The following is a 12,625-nucleotide window of genomic DNA, read 5'->3' on the forward strand; positions in this document are numbered from 1 at the left end:
TATTTCACAGCTCACCACAACGCTGCCATTCCGATGTGACTAGACCCTAATTGAGTAATAATATTGAATGCACTTTAAATTAAGGGTTATAAGGCCATTTGGTTTAAGCGATATTTGTGTAACTTTACAGGAGTGCACCGCAGGAAGGGAAAAGTAAATACTCGTTGTAATGCTCTTAGCAGAACCTACAAATGAAACAAAACCAAATACAACATCTTTATTCGAATAAAATAACTTATAAAACAGTTCGACTCTACACGCTTTTGGCGAGTTCCTGCGACTTGGCGATCACGTCCTCTATGGTGCCCACCATGTAGAAGGCAGCCTCCGGAATGTGATCCAACTCGCGCCTAAAATCTAAAAGACAAAACGATTAGTTCGAATCTGTGATCTGACACATAACGACGTTCGAGATATTTTCGTGTAAATAGTAAAGGATCAGGAGGGTTCCCTCGGGAGGCTTGACCTCCACTCCCGGGCGAGAAGCGGTGCTGTCGGAAGGGAGTATTGCCTTTCAAAGTGTGGGTTGTGGAGGAGCTGGTGTAACTCAGTCTAAGGGTCTGTTCACACAGACCGGCTCGGAGAGCGTGAGCCCGCTTTTTTCTTTCACACAGACGCAGCGCGTTCAAGCATCCTTGATGACGAAAAAGTGCACATGCAAAAATAAACTTTACTACAATTACTCAAAACTCTGTTTCCAACGTGATAAAAATCTGCTCTCCTCTCCGAGCCGTTCTGTGTGAACGGACCCTAAGGAGGACGTAGGGGGGAAAGTAGATAATGTTGGTAGCCAACATCGTTCTGTCTATTTCGCCCGCAAAGCAGTGCGTTTCGATTTGAAAGAGACGAAAAGAGAGACGTGGACTCGTGTCTTAGAGTGGGAGAAGACGTTTACCCAGTTCTACGTCCCTTCTTCTAATACCAGGATCTGCCTAACATGTTCCTTAAATCGTAGACACGTTTTTTTACCCAACTTTCTAACTGACCTATAGGCTCTTCTATGACGTGGATGATTCGTCCAAGAGTCGGCTCCCCCACTGATATCGTGATCAGAGCTCCCGTGTCCGCGACCGGCTCCCCCTCACTAGACCTTCGGTGCCGTTCATGGCTATAGTGCGGCACGTATGCCATATGCTGGGCCACCTCCAAGATTAGCTTCGGCCTCGCATGAAAATTCTAAGCTCTCTCTAATTACGACTAACAAATTCAATTTTTTTTATTGCTTAAATGGGTGGACGAGCTCACAGCCCACCTGGTATTAAGTGGTTACTGGAGCCCATAGACATCCACAACATAAATGCGCCACCCACCTTGAGATATAAGTTCTAAGGTCTCAAGTATAGTTACAACGGCTGCCCCACCCTTCAAACCGAAACGCATTACTGCTTCACGGCAGAAATAGGCAGGGTGGTGGTAACCACCCGCGCGGCCCAAATAGGCATTATTAATATGTTCAAACGATTTAATTTTTATTTCATCTAGCTATCTATCTTCTCTATATATAAAAATGAATTGCTGTTCGTTAGTTTCGCTAAGACTCGAGAACGGCTGGACTGATTTGGCTAATTTTGGTCTTGAATTATTTTTGGAAGTCCAGAGAAGGTTTAAAAGGTAGATAAATATGAAAATGCTCGGAATTAAATAAAAATAACAGTTTTGTTTTTCCTTTGATGTGTCCCCCGTCGGACTAATTCCTTTTGTTTGTTTTAAGTTTATTTTATACAAAAGTTTAGGTCTTTTATTTATCGTTGAGGCACTACGAAGTCTGCCGGGTCAGCTAGTAATACATAATTAAAAAAGGGGTGGTTTTAATTTCGACTGTAATTTTTGCTCACCTCAAAATTATTCTTGCCGCGAACTGATCCTGATGTTTCTTCTTATATTCGAGAGCTGCTGGTACTTCTCGCGCGGTTCCATCTATTCAGCAAGCTCCGACCAGTTGTCTTTGAGTCAACCTCAACAGCGCATATTTGACTGACTTCGACTGCATTGATGTTCTCATTTTGTTTTGCTCAAGTCGGTGCTGGGGCCTGTTGCTGTATAAAGCCCCGCTACGAGGGCGAACTGTGTATTAAAATACGATTTCGAAGCGCAGACGACATGAAATTGTGTTTAAACAATGGCGACATAGAAAAAAACAAATGACACGACATTGAACGCGACTTTTTTTAATCAAATGTTAGAAGCTTTATGTTTATTAAAGTAATTTATATAAATATAGCTAAAGCCTTATTGTACATAAGTTGCTGTTTCATTTCTACAATTTAGTTATAGAAACTGTTAGGTTTTTTATTTATTTTTATTACAGTACCTACTTAAACATAAACGGAAGATTAATAACACATTATTAAAGTGTGATTAGAATATATTATATTTATTTAGAGAAAAATTATCATGCCCACCGCTTATGTAAATATTAATAAAAGTAGTAAATAATTAATTGCAGTCATATACTTAATGACTTGTAGAAAAATTCATGAAATATTAGTTTCATGACTATCCTAAGCTTGGCTTCACTTCCGCCCTGACAAAACAATGCGAGGCGACGCACAAAATGGCGGACTGCACTGATTGAGCGAGCGCAGACACAGGACGTTATTTCGAAGTTACCGGACGTTATTTCGATAAGGCAATTCATGTAGGTACTCTTGTACTATATGTATTTATGTAAATAAAGCAAAACCTATATAAAATTGTAATAATAAAGGAAGTATAACTGAACAACGATTGATTTTTGGCTAAAGCCAAAACGAAATAAATACTTGTCACTCACCCGTGGTCTCCAGCTCGTAGTCCGGGGAAGGTTACTTCGAGGAGCTCGTGATTATTGCAGCACATATTTATATTTATATTAATGAAGCAGTATCAATGTTATAGGCATTACTTAATAAGTATTATTATTAGTTGTTTTTATATTAAAATTAAAAGGCAAACCGCTTATGTCCATAAAAAATACACTTAATATTTAAGAAGTTGCGTTAGATAAATATAAAATAAAAAATTAAAATTAAGAAATTTAATATGTAACGAGTGCGACGCTAAAATAAGAAGTGAAAAAAAAGACGACGCGACGCTTACAACTTTTTTTAATTTAAATTCGATTTAAGCCTTCGTCGAGGTTCGAATAGTTTCCCATGAAGGTGCCGTCAAAAGAGTCTATGTACATTTTCTGTTTTCAAAGAATAACACGGGAATACAAACGAAAGTCTAACATATTTTACTAAAAAAAATGTATTTTTTTTTAATTAATATTAGGTTGCTCTTCGAAATATTTTTTATAAATAAAAAACTTTTCATTGATGACAAGCAATGTTACAGAATTTGTTGTGTGCCGAATAAGAAACTAAATATACAATTATTATTGTATTTGTAATTATTGAACACTGGATTAACAATGAACTAGGGTCATTGCTTGCAGATGTATAAGTACAAACAAGGAGACGAATGATATTCCAGCACGATGGTTGTCCAGCACACTATTGATTTACTTTTCTTTTTTTTTATGATTGAGAGATTACTGGTGGCCCGGAGGCCTTTCCAGTTTCACCAGGACAGGTGGGCGAGCAAAGGCTCAGCCAGGAGGGGTGGGATTTGCTAACAACTGCTCGAGCGCCTCCGAAGGAGACCTAACAACTCAAGAGCAGTTGCTTCGTGAATGAATCTACTACCGGATCGGAATCGCGACCCACTGAGAAGATCCGGCGAGAAACTCAGCGGGCTGATGCATGGGTTAGGCTGCACGTCGACCTCTTTGTCGAGTTCGACGAGTACGGTTACCGGGGTTCCTCAGCCTGCTCCTAGTGTTAGAGCTGAAGGTATCTAATGCAAGAGTTATTGGATCTGATGGATCCGTAAGGACGTGTCTAGGGCGACGACGGTGACTTGCTCCTGCGTGATCAGGATTCGGGGGGTAGTCAGCGGCGGCAACGATAAGGCGATTATCATGACGCATAGCCTTATCGAAGTAACGTTCCGACACTGACTTCATGTGTTTGCGGATCGATTCGAGGCCCAGGTCGTCGTGTAGGTCGACGTTCCTCACGAACCACGGAGCCCCGACGGCTAACCTGCAAAAGCGGGATTGTAGGGATTGGAGGGTTTCTATGTGTGTGCGGGCCGCGTGAGCGAACACCACACTCGCGTAAGTCATGACGGGCCTTATGCAAGTTTTGTAAAGTGTCACCTTGTTCCGAAGGGACATTTTACTCCGCTTACAGATCATGGGATAGAGTCTGCCGAGAATAAATGCGGCACGATCGCGGACTGTTTTTATATGCGGGCGGAATGTCATGGATGCATCCAGGGTGACTCCCAGGTACTTGACCTTCCTAGCCCAGGGTATAGGTTGGCCGAAGAGGGTGATCGGGGGTGTGATATTTCTCCTCCTAATGCGGGAGGAAGTAAGCGGTGAGTTTCCCCTTTGAAATAACACTGCTGTGCTTTTCGCTGGGTTGATGTCTATGAGCCATTTTCGGAACCACTGTCCGAGGGTTAACGCTGCACTCTGGAGCTTACTCGCGATTAGGGACTTGTTTCTACTTGAGTAGTAAACGGTTGTGTCGTCAGCGAATAAGCTAGCTGGGTCGGCGGCGACCGGGGAATATCGTTAATAAATAAACTAAATAGGAGCGGAGAGAGAACGGAGCCTTGCGGGACTCCAGCCGTGAGTGGTCGTGGGGAGGAGCGGGTTCCCTCTACTCGATATCGAAAAGAGCGGTTAGACAAGAAGTCTCGTATGATGAGCACGAGACTGTCCGGTACGCCCATGTTGAAAAGTTTGAAAATCAAACCGTTGTGCCAGACTTTGTTGAACGCTTTTGCGACGTCGAAGAAGAGGGCTCCCGTGTAGATCGGTTTTGGTCGGTTAAGTCCTACAAGAATGTGCTCCGTGAGGCGGTGCACCTGTTGTACGCATGAGTGATTTGCACGGAATCCGAATTGTTCATCGATGAGAATGCCCTTTGATGAGACGAAGTCTCTGAGGCGTTTGTAGAGCAGACGCTCATACAGTTTGCCCAGAGACATGAGGAGGCTAATCGGGCGGTAACTCGTCGGATTATTTTTTGGTTTACCGGGTTTGTGTATGCCGATAACGTCCGCTTCTTTCCACACCGCGGGAAAGATACAGTTCGCCATAGTGGCATTGAAAATAGATGCCAACATCACGATGAGTTGGATGGGTAGAAGTTTAATAACGCGGTTAGATATACCGTCGGAACCGGGAGCCTTGCGAGGACGTAGGTCTTTGATCAGGTCTTTAACTTCCATTGGGGTGACGGGTGGTAACGCATCCGAGGGTGGCAAGGAGGCTCTGCGTTCTACCTCACTGTCTACTAATTCTACATGAACAGGGTCCGCGGATTCAATGCTGGGCGTGCACTGGGTTTGCAATGTATCGGCCAGGAGCTCTGCTTTTTCATCATCATCAAACGCCGCGAGTCGACCTGAGGGGCCTACGAGGGGGGGCATAGTTACAACCGTATCCGATTTGAGAGTACGAGCTAAGCGGTAGTAAGACCTTTGAGAGGGCGCGAGTCCTTCTAAGAAATCAGACCATCTGGCATCTCGGACTTCGGCGATGCGAGACTTTACGTCGCGTTGTAGGGCACGCATTCGAATACGATTTTCCACGGTAGGATACCTATCGTAGGCGCGGATCGAAGCGCTCTTAGCTCTAAGGAGTTCCCTAATATCGTCGGGCAATTTGAAGCGGTGAAGGAAGTCCTCCGCTACAACTTGCTTCGATGACCTATCTAATGTCGAGGTAATGTGTGACGTTAGGATGTCTATGGCTTCAGCGGTAGCCTGAAGAGACGGGGTAGAGTCCAGGCTAAACGGGAGCGATGGTGGATCAGATTCAGCCAGGCTAATGCCCAGCGTGTGCCAATCCACCACAGTCCTCGTGACGGGAACGGAATCGGGAGCGATTGATTTACTGTGCGCCAGTGGCTATATATATACCTCATTCCCAAGGCGTTGGATTGGCGGGGGGGGGGTCCAATTCCATGGCCTGCACGGTGTCCCGACCTGACACCGGTTGATTTTCATGTGTGGGGGCATATGAAATCCCTTGTTTATGCAACGCCAAGTCCGTCTGTCGAAGTCCTGCGAGTAAAAATAATCGAAGCGGCTGAAGAAATACGACGGCCTTTCACTTCAAGAGTGACAGTGACAGAGATAAGGAAGCGTGTGCGGGCATGTAGGTATTTACCGTAGGGGAGGTCACTTTGAACAAGATTTGTAAAATATGTCGCAAAATTGATTAATAAAAGATATTTTTTAATTTCCATTTTTCTCCATTTTTAATTTCCATTCTGAAAATTTTTCCTTTTTTTTGTAAATAATTTAATGTTTTAAGTAGCTAATAAACAAGGAAGTTTTTCTAGTAGTTTGTACGCTTAAAGTTTAGTTGATTTTTCAAAATAAATCCATTTTTCTATCGGCCAAATTAGAGAATCAAAACAAAATTGTATAAGAAATCACTTGCTATTTTAAAATGTTTGACATTCGTGCCAGTATTAGTATTAATAAATGTTAGTTGATGTATTGGTAACTGATAAAAATTCAAACAACTTAATCCACTAGCATTTTATTTAATGATTTTTTTGCAGTTCATGTAATGTTTTGCACTTATGAAGTCGTCCTTGCCTCCGCGCTAGAATCAACCCCGGAGGCAAAGAAAAGAATCTCATGTCTCAAAACGATATGCGGCCTCTCCGGGGTCACCATCGAAGCCCCCCATAAACGTGGTACTCCCGGGCAGTGCCACAGGTGCCAGCTCTATGGCCACTCAGCGCGTAATTGCCACGCGCGCCCCCGCTGCGTGAAATGCCTCGGCGATCACGCAACCACAGAATGTTCGCGTGTTAGGGAAACCGCGACGGAACCCCCAAGCTGTGTCCTATGCCTTAAGCAAGGGCACCCGGCAAACTACCGCGGATGTCCTAGGGCTCCGCGTAAACGCCTGAACCACCCAGCCCCCCGAACCGTCGACCCAAAGACTTCGGCGCCTTCAGTGCCGAAACCAGCCTTCGTACCGGCTGCGGTTCCCACCGTCTCGGCGTGGAAAAAACCGCTGCCGTATACGAAGGAGGGAACACAAAACGTACCCCAGCTCCCGCCTGCGACACGTCACGCGCCTCAGCCCCTGCTCGCACCTCGCCCCGCGCCCGCGTACCGCCCCCCGCAACCCTCAGTCGTCAACGACTTCGCGCTCGTGCGCGACTTCGTCACCGCGGTAAACTTTGACCGTCTGCGATCGTTCGCAGATGCTATCCGTAGGTCGGTAACCCCCGAACAGCGGCTCGCGGCCGCTTTCGATCACATGGACGTCTACGAGTCCGTGTCTCGCACGTTATAAAAATTCTTTACCGGTAATCAATGGCGCAAAAAGGTAGAGAAAAACCGTATTCCCTTACGTTAGCATTCTACAATGCTAACGGACTCGCGCGGCAACGCGATCAAATTTTCGAATTCCTCCGCGATAATCTTGTAGATATTTTGTTAGTGCAGGAGACCTGTCTGAAGCCCTCGCGTCGTGACCCGAAAGTCGCGAATTACGTCATGGTTAGGAATGACAGACTCACCGCCTCCAAAGGCGGGACTGCCATTTACTATAGACGGGCTCTGCACGTTGTTCCTCTCGATACTCCCTCGCTCTTACATATCGAGGCGTCAGTGTGCCGTATCTCGCTGACGGGACACCAGCCGATCGTCATCGCATCCGTTTATCTCCCCCCGGACAAGCCTCTCCTGAGCAGTGACATCGAGTCACTGTTTGGCATGGGAGACTCCGTCATCCTGGCAGGCGATTTAAATTGCCACCACACTAGGTGGAACTGCCATCGTACGAACGTTAACGGTAGGCGTCTCGACGCGTTTATAGACGACCTCACTTTTGAAGTAGTCGGTCCCCCAACTCCAACATGTTATCCGTATAACATCGCGCTCCGTCCGAGCACTATAGACCTGGCATTGCTTAGGAACGTAACTCTGCGCTTACGTTCCATCGAAGCACTGTCAGAGCTCGACTCAGACCACCGACCTGTCCTTATGCAGCTCGGTCGCCCTCACAACCCAGCCACTGTTACGAGGACCATGGTGGATTGGAATAAGCTGGGCACGTGCCTAGCCGAAGCCGCTCCGCCAATCCTCCCTTACGGCCCGGATTCGAATCTATCCCCCGAGGACACCGTCGAATCCATAAACATCATTACCGATCACATCTCTTCCGCGATCATTAGATCTTCAAAAGAAGTCGATGTGGAGGACAGCTTCCACCGCATCAGACTGTCCATTCCGATTTGAGCAACCGACGCGCGTGGACGTGCTCATTGTTCGTTTGATCGCCCGACCTCGGTTCGTGGCACATCTGGCGTCCAAGTGTTTTGTCGGAAGTGACTACCGGTGATAATAGATCATTGTTCGTGGCACATCTGTGGCCCAAGTGTTTCTCGGAATTTGTACCTGCGCCTAATTGCAAGGCATTGCCGCCCGGGAACTGTGCAGTGGTTCTATTCACTCTAATTCTATTATATTTATTCTATTCACTAAAATTTCTAAAATTCCTAGAATCGCTTCGGCCAATTTAGTGTTACCGACGCAGGGGCCTCGCCGCAAGGCGAGCGCGTGTTTAAGTCCCGGGGCAGCCCCCCCTGGGCAGTCCGAAGAAATGGAGTTCTCTCCAACCAACACACTGCTCGCGGAATTCTTAAGCGAGAAATACCCGGCCCTCGAAACAGAATTTTTAGCTTACAAAGCTAAACGCGCCGTGAACTGTTCTGCCGTGCCCGCCGCGACCGCCGTTTCCGCCACGCCTGCCATTCCCGCGTCCCCTGCAAGCGCGCGCAAAACTCCCGCGCCGTACACCGCAGCCTCCGTCGCGCCCAGCACACCCGTGTCCCCCATACTCCCGCGAAAAACTCCCGCGTCTACCGCGGCAGCTTCCGTTATACCTCAGCGATCGTCTGCGGCCTCCGTCGCGTCCGCCGCTCCCGCGCCTTCCTCCTCGTCCTCCGACTCTGACTCGGATATGGAGGTTGACCTCGTTCCCGCCTCATTGACAGATGGATTCACCCTCGTGCAAAAGGGTAAGAAGCGCGCCGCGGAGTCCCGAGCTTCCGCGGCCGCTAAAATAAGCAAAGCCGCGAACGCGTCGCGCCCCCACCCTCCGACCCCCGTCGCTCCCTGTCCCCGTGCCACGCCGTCGCCGCGCCCGGTGGCACAAACGGCCCCTCCTCCGTTAATTCTTCAAGAGAAGGCTGCTTGGGACCGTGTCTCCCTGGCCCTTAAGGCCAATAACATAAATTTTGTCAGTGCCCGTAACCTCGCGAACGGGATACAAATAAAAGTAGCAACACCCGACGACCATAGAGCCCTCTCAAGCTACCTCCGAAAGGAGCGTATAAGTTATCATACGTATACGCTCCAGGAGGAGCGTGAGCTCCGTGCAGTCATACGTGGCATCCCCAAGGAGGTAGATGCCGAGCTCGTAAAGGCCGACCTACTCGAACAAGGCCTACCCGTAAACTCCGTGCACCGCATGCACACAGGACGCGGGAGGGAGCCATACAATATGGTTCTCGTCGCCCTCCAGTCTACCCCCGAAGGTAAACAAATCTTTAACGTCCGAACGGTCTGTAGGCTTTCCGGAATCACTGTGGAAACCCCTCATAAAAAAGGCACTCCGAGCCAGTGCCACAATTGTCAGTTGTACGGGCATTCTTCCCGTAATTGTCACGCGCGCCCTCGATGCGTCAAGTGTTTGGACGATCACTCCACGACTCTTTGCACTCGCGATCAAAAAACCGCGACTGAACCACCTAGCTGCGTCCTGTGCCGAACACAGGGTCACCCCGCGAATTACCGTGGATGCCCCCGAGCCCCTAAAATAAATCGCCGCGTCGCGCGCCAAAACCGCCTCCGAGCTTCCGGCCCTGACATCAAAGCCACGGCACCCTCTGTGCCGAAGGCTAAGCCTGCCTTCGTGCCGGCGCCGGTGCCCAGCGGCTCGGCCTGGGCTAAACCGTTGCCGTACACGAACACGGCTGTAGCTCCCTCCCCCGCGATTCGTCCCGCCCCCGCGATACGTCCCTCCCCCGTGATTCGTCCCGCCCCCGCGACCAGCACTCCGACCGCGTCCGACAATCTCGCTCTAGCGATCGACTTTTTTCAGTCGATCAACTTTGAGCGTGTTAATGCTTTGGGTGACGCCATTCGCGCCGCCTCCACTGCACAACACTTCATCGCCGTTGTGCAAGAATACGCTGACGTATACGCGTCGTTAAATACGTACGTCCTCCCCTCACTCCGCCGGTAATCAATGGCGTACATAAGTAGAATAAAGCCCCTATCCGTAACGATAGGATTTTTTAACGCTTACGGTCTCGCAAATCAACGTGATCAGGTTTGTGATTTTTTGCGTGACCATCAAATTGACATCTTTTTGGTGCAGGAGACCCTGCTTAAGCCCGCGCGCCGCGACCCTAAAATCGCGAACTATAACATGGTTAGGAACGACAGGCTTACTGCTCGTGGTGGTGGTACCGTCATTTACTATAGACGAGCTCTGCACTGCGTCCCTCTCGACCCCCCCGCGCTTTCTAACATCGAAGCATCAGTATGCCGAATCTCACTGACTGGACACGCGCCGATCGTTATCGCGTCCGTCTATCTTCCACCGGATAAGATCGTTCTAAGCAGTGATATCGAGGCGCTGCTCGGCATGGGAAGCTCTGTCATTCTGGCGGGCGACCTAAATTGTAAACACGTCAGGTGGAACTCACACACCACAACCCCGAATGGCAGGCGGCTTGACGCGTTAGTCGATGATCTCGCCTTCGATATCGTCGCTCCGCTAACCCCGACTCACTACCCGCTAAATATCGCGCATCGCCCGGATATACTCGACATAGCGTTATTAAAAAACGTAACTCTGCGCTTACACTCGATCGAAGTAGTTTCAGAGTTAGATTCAGACCACCGTCCCGTCGTTATGAAGCTCGGTCGCGCTCCCGATTCCGTTCCCGTCACGAGGACTGTGGTGGATTGGCACACGCTGGGCATCAGCCTGGCTGAATCTGATCCACCATCGCTCCCGTTTAACCCGGACTCTACCCCGTCTCCTCAGGATACCGCTGAAGCCATAGACATCTTAACGTCACACATCACCTCGACATTAGATAGATCATCGAAACAAGTTGCAGCGGAGGACTTCCTTCACCGCTTCAAATTGCCCGACGATATTAGGGAACTCCTTAGAGCTAAGAACGCGGCGATCCGCGCCTACGATAGGTATCCTACCGTGGATAATCGTATTCGAATGCGTGCCCTACAACGCGACGTAAAGTCTCGCATCGCCGAAGTCCGAGATGCCAGATGGTCTGATTTCTTAGAAAGACTCGCGCCCTCCCAAAGGTCTTACTACAGCTTAGCTCGTACTCTCAAATCGGATACGGTAGTAACTATGCCCCCCCTCGTAGGCCCCTCAGGCCGACTCGCGGCGTTCGATGATGACGAAAAAGCAGAGCTACTGGCCGATACATTGCAAACCCAGTGCACGCCCAGCACTCAATCCGTAGACCCTGTTCATGTAGAATTAGTAGACAGTGAGGTAGAACGCAGAGCCTCCTTGCCACCCTCGGATGCGTTACCACCCGTCACCCCGATGGAAGTTAAAGACTTGATCAAAGACCTACGTCCTCGCAAGGCTCCCGGTTCCGACGGTATATCTAACCGCGTTATTAAACTTCTACCCGTCCAACTCATCGTGATGTTGGCATCTATTTTCAATGCCGCTATGGCGAACTGTATCTTTCCCGCGGTGTGGAAAGAAGCGGACGTTATCGGCATACATAAGCCCGGTAAACCAAAAAATCATCCGACGAGCTACCGCCCGATTAGCCTCCTCATGTCTCTAGGCAAACTGTATGAGCGTCTGATCTACAAACGCCTCAGAGACTTCGTCTCATCCAAGGGCATTCTCATCGATGAACAATTCGGATTCCGTACAAATCACTCATGCGTTCAACAGGTGCACCGCCTCACGGAGCACATTCTTGTGGGGCTTAATCGACCAAAACCGTTATACACGGGAGCTCTCTTCTTCGACGTCGCAAAAGCGTTCGACAAAATCTGGCACAATGGTTTGACTTTCAAACTATTCAACATGGGCGTGCCGGATAGTCTCGTGCTCATCATACGGGACTTCTTGTCGAACCGCTCTTTTCGATATCGAGTCGAGGGTACCCGCTCCTCCCCACGACCTCTCACAGCTGGAGTCCCACAAGGCTCTGTCCTCTCACCCCTCCTATTTAGCTTATTCGTCAACGATATTCCCCGGTCGCCGCCGACCCATTTAGCTTTATTCGCCGACGACACGACTGTTTACTATTCTAGTAGAAATAAGTCCCTAATCGCGAAGAAGCTTCAGAGCGCAGCCCTAGCCCTAGGACAGTGGTTCCGAAAATGGCGCATAGACATCAACCCAGCGAAAAGTACTGCGGTGCTATTTCAGAGGGGAAGCTCCTCACGGATTTCCTCCCGGATTAGGAGGAGGAATCTCACACCCCCGATTACTCTCTTTAGACAACCCATACCCTGGGCCAGGAAGGTCAAGTACCTGGGC

The 12,625-nt window shown here is 48.8% G+C and overlaps 1 non-coding gene across 1 annotated transcript; it reads right to left on the reverse strand.

The window, feature by feature from the left end:
• Positions 1-204: 204 nt before the first annotated feature.
• Positions 205-3,055, reverse strand: LOC110386565 (uncharacterized). Its single transcript, XR_009976483.1, has 3 exons — positions 2,774-3,055; positions 1,836-1,943; positions 205-357 (listed from the first exon to the last, which is right to left on the reverse strand). It is a non-coding gene; the product is annotated as an uncharacterized LOC110386565 (transcript).
• Between the last annotated feature and the right edge of the window lie 9,570 nt (positions 3,056-12,625).

The sequence above is a fragment of the Bombyx mori genome, chromosome 24, assembly GCF_030269925.1.
Source record: "Bombyx mori chromosome 24, ASM3026992v2".
NCBI classification, from domain to species: domain Eukaryota; kingdom Metazoa; phylum Arthropoda; class Insecta; order Lepidoptera; family Bombycidae; genus Bombyx; species Bombyx mori.